The 4,297-nt window shown below is 43.2% G+C and overlaps 1 long non-coding RNA gene across 1 annotated transcript in view; it reads right to left on the bottom strand.

The window, feature by feature from the left end:
• The window catches only part of LOC104994427, a 16,257-nt gene extending 14,070 nt beyond the window's left edge, over nt 1-2,187 (bottom strand). Inside the window, exons 1-2 of the long non-coding RNA XR_825943.1 lie at nt 2,027-2,187; nt 466-546 (exon numbers count right to left, since the gene is read on the bottom strand). This is a non-coding gene — a long non-coding RNA (uncharacterized LOC104994427). The remainder of the gene's footprint in view (nt 1-465; nt 547-2,026) is intronic.
• Nucleotides 2,188-4,297: the final 2,110 nt, after the last annotated feature.

Here is a 4,297-nt window from a genome sequence, read left to right as displayed (position 1 = left end):
TGGAGAAGGAAATGGCAACCCACTCCAGTGTTCTTGCCTGGAGAATCCCAGGGACGGCGGAGCCTGGAGGGCTGCCGTCTATGGGGTTGCACAGAGTTGGACACAACTGAAGCGACTTAGCAGTAGCAGCAGAAAAGGCTTTATAATTCAAATTTAAGTGAATATACTCTAAAATTTGCCCAGTAACATTTATATTTTATCAACTGATCTCCTACAGTCTACTTAAATCTTTCCTCCTTATCCAATAAAAATTATTGGTTTGGGCAAATGATCAAATTTTTATTTTCTTTTATATCTAATACATTGCTTTTGTTGAAAATAAATGATTTAGTGTAAATATAAATAATTTATAGTCACTTGTGATATTCATTCTCAGTTGAAGCTAATGATTTCTTGTTCCACTTCCATCTAGCTATTTCTGAACTACTTTAACAGTATTTGAAAGCGTTAGCTACTTTTACTCACTTGCCAAATCCTGAGTTCAGCATTTTGTTTTCTTTTTGAGATGAATATAAAAGCACCTAAATGGCAAGGAAACTGTTCTTCCTGCAGTAAGGGGAAGAAAAAAAAATTACAGTAAGGATATAGCCCTCATTTGTGCTATATGCATCCATGTGCATAATTATCCAAATCAACCAAATAAGTCTTAAAACATTATAAAAAACTATTTGGAAGGAACAATCAGAAAAGAAGTTACTCTTTATCTGCACTGGCATTAATTTTATAAAGATGTCAAAACTCCTGAAGCAGTGGTTCTCAAGTTTTTAAACAAGGTTCCCCTTAAGAATCTGATGATGCTGTGGGCCCTGTCCTGCCACAGAAGACCTCTGCTTTAGTAAAGATGACCACTCCCCTGTTTGTAAGGAAGAATGTTCTGCCCCATATTTTTACTTTCCTAAATGAAAAGAAAAAACTACTCCAGACAAAAGCAACAGAAAGGTTTTATTTCTTCACCCGGTATTTTCAGCTCTGCTAAATCCAGGGCCAGCAAAAAGTGTACCAGTCACATTCATTTGTATTACCACACGTCATTTGAATCGGGCCTAACTAACGTGCCAGTTTCAAACAGGCTTCACCAACTCAGAAACCTAGTAACAGGAACCCTTCCCACAGTTTAACTGAAAGACTGAATGTGAGGGCTCATAACAACTCAAATTACAAAAAGACACATCCCATAAAGTTAAACAAAAACAGAACAGAAATGCCTGAGTATTATACTTTGTAACCTCTCCCCATTAAACAAATTACTCTCTAATAATAATCCCCCAAACTCTTCCTCATTCTCTCTCTAAAAAATATATATATATATAAATTAAATTGTACACTGACTCTTTCAGCTCTGGAAAACTATGGTGAATTTTATCTAGTCAGCAGAGACTAACACGCCATTAGGCAACTATCAGGTCATACAAGGACAAAGCTGCTTTCTCAGATCTTAAAGAAGTTTGAGAGGTGGTAGTGGGAATAAAGGGATGTAACAAGAGTTAAGCAAGAGTATATACATGATACACAGACTCAAACTGAAATCCCCGGGCGTGGTGGTGTGGGAGGGTGGGGAACCTGACCTGTTACATCAAATCTCAAGGTCAACGGGACGGGGACACAAAATACTCAGAACTCGGACAGGCCTCGATTGAGACCCGAGACTCAAGGCAAAACAGTGGGCAAGAAGTTGTGAGACGAACAGAAACAAACCAATAAAACTAAGATATTCTTCAAAGATAAACTGATGGCCGACACAGAAAATGCCAGATATACAACAGCGTGGGTGCAACCACTGGGGAACGAGCCGAAAGCACAAATGCAGCCAAAGCCAAGGCACTGACGTCAGGGCGGAACGGGTTTGAGAAGTGGCGCAACACACCTTCAAAGGCAGGGGCGGCCGCCCTAGGGCAGCTCAGAAGGAAACCAGCGCCCAGCCAAGGCCCGCACCAGCTTCGGGCAGGCTCGGTGCACTCTGTTCCTCGGATAGTTTGGGCCGCGCCACCTCCTGCTAGTTCCCCCGTCCTTAGCCTTCCCGGCTTACCTCGCACGGGCCGGCAGAAGCACTCCAGCGCCCGGGGGCCGGCCTGCCCCCTGGCCCAAAGGCCAGATAGCCTCAAAGAGCCTCACTCCGCCATCTTCGCTCCTTCTCAAGTCCGCCAACTCTGCGGCGGCCGTTTCCAGGCGCCCCGCCTCTTCCGCTAATGCTGAGTACAGATTGGATAATGACTTGCGCAGGCGCGCTCTTCTTCCGTTGTAGGTTGGTTGGAATGTGTGTCAATCAATAGCTCTAGCCCCACTCTTTCGGCCTGTTTTTGCCTGTGGTTGCGTCTCCGGTTTGAGGTAATAGGGAAAAATACTTTCTTAATTAATTTCTTAAGAGTGTAAAATTATTTCCGCGTTTAAGCAGCGGAACTTCGTCGTTAGGTAGTCTATGGCTAGGCCGCGTGACTATTTTAAGCCATCGTTAGGTTAAAATATGGAGAAGGCAATGGCACCCCCACTCCGGTACTCTTACCTGGAAAATCCCATGGATGGAGGAGCCTGGTGGGCTGCAGTCCTTGGGGGCGCTAAGAGTCGGACACGACTGAGCGACTTCACTTTCACTTTTCACTTTCATGCATTGGAGAAGGAAATGGCAACCCACTCCAGTGTTCTTGCCTGGAGAATCCCAGGGGAGGGCTGCCGTCTATGGGGTAGCACAGAGTCGGACACGACTGAAGCGACTTAGCAGCAGCAGGTTAAAATATGCTACTAGTAGTTTCATTTTCAGGGCCCAGGAACTTCCAACACTGTTGTTCAGTCGCTCAATACTATCCGACTCTTTGCGACCCCATGGACTACAGCACACCAGGCTTACTTGTCCTTCACTGTCTTTGGAGCTTACTCAAAGTCATGTCCATTGAGTCAGTGATGCCATTCAGCCATCTCATCCTCTGCCGCCCCCTCCTTATTCTGCCCTCAATCTTTCCCAGCATCAGAGTCTTTACCAAGGAGTCGATTCTTTTCATCAGGTGGCCAAAGCATTAGAGCTTCAGCTTCAGCATCAGTCCTTCCAGTGCACATTCAGGGTTGATTTCCTTTAGGATTGACTGGCTTGATCTCCTGGCTTCCAAGGGACTCTGAAGAGTCTTCTCCAGCACCGCAGTTCGAAGGCATCAATTTTTCGGTCCTCAGCCTTTTTTGTTGTCCAGCTCTCACATCCGTACATGACTACTGGAAAAACCATAGCTGGGCAGTAAGGTCCTCAAACACCATTAAGGCTGTCATCTGACCTGCTTCCTAGAAGTACAGATTCCCTACCGCTTACAGCTGAGATCCAGTTTCCTAAGTCTTCAAATGAGGCCAAGAAATTACTTTTACAGAAGTGGTGACTCAAACAGTAAAGAACCTGCCTGCAATGCGGGAGACCAGGGTTCGATCCCTGAGTGGGGAAGATTTGCTGGAGAAGGGAATGGCAACCCACTCCAGTATTCTTGCATGGAGAATTCCATGGACAGAGGAGCCTGGCGGGCTACAGTCTTTGGGGTTGCAAAGAGTCTGACACAACTAGGAGACTTAACACTTTCACATAATAAAGAGCATTTATGGGAAAATCTGTAGTTAATATTACACTTAATGGTGAGACGATACTTTGGCTTTAAGATCAGAAACAAGGTAAGGACACCATCTCCCACCACCTCTACTCTACATTGTACTGGAGGGTGCAGACCATGCAAAAAGACAAATAATAATTTTGTCTTTAGATGACATGATCCTTTGTAGAAAGTCGTAAGGAAGACACCACACACACACACACAAACACACACAGTAAAAACAAAACTACTAGAATATGTTGAGCAGGTTGTAGGATACAAGATCAGCATACAAAAATCAACTTTATACTAATAACAAAAATGAAACTAAGAAAACTGCATTCAAAATAGCATCCCAAAGGATAAAATGCTTAGGAAAAATTTAATAAAACAAGTCCAAGCTTTTTACACTTTAGACTACAAAACATGCCAAGGGGAAGGAAGATCTAAATAGAGACTTCCCATGAAAATGGATTGTTAGACTCAATATTGTTCAGATAGCAATTCCCAAATTGATTAGAGTCAATGCAATCCCTAATAACAGGTATTTTTCTTCCTGGGGTACAGGAAACTAAGGAAGAACAAAAAATATAAAAGTGTCAACTAGGATGATGCAGATTCTCTCTTATTTATTTGTTCCTCCTGACAGTCATCCCCCCTTCATGTATAAAATTCTCCAGATATTCTTTTGTGTATTCCTAAAAACAAACACAAATACCAAAAATTTTTGCAAAATAGTG

This window comes from Bison bison, unplaced genomic scaffold, assembly GCF_000754665.1.
Source record: "Bison bison bison isolate TAMUID 2011002044 unplaced genomic scaffold, Bison_UMD1.0 scf7180017864259, whole genome shotgun sequence".
In the NCBI taxonomy this organism is placed as follows: Eukaryota; Metazoa; Chordata; class Mammalia; order Artiodactyla; family Bovidae; genus Bison; species Bison bison.
The sequence above is the reverse complement of the archived record's forward strand: the minus strand, read 5'-3'. Positions and strand labels throughout refer to the sequence as shown.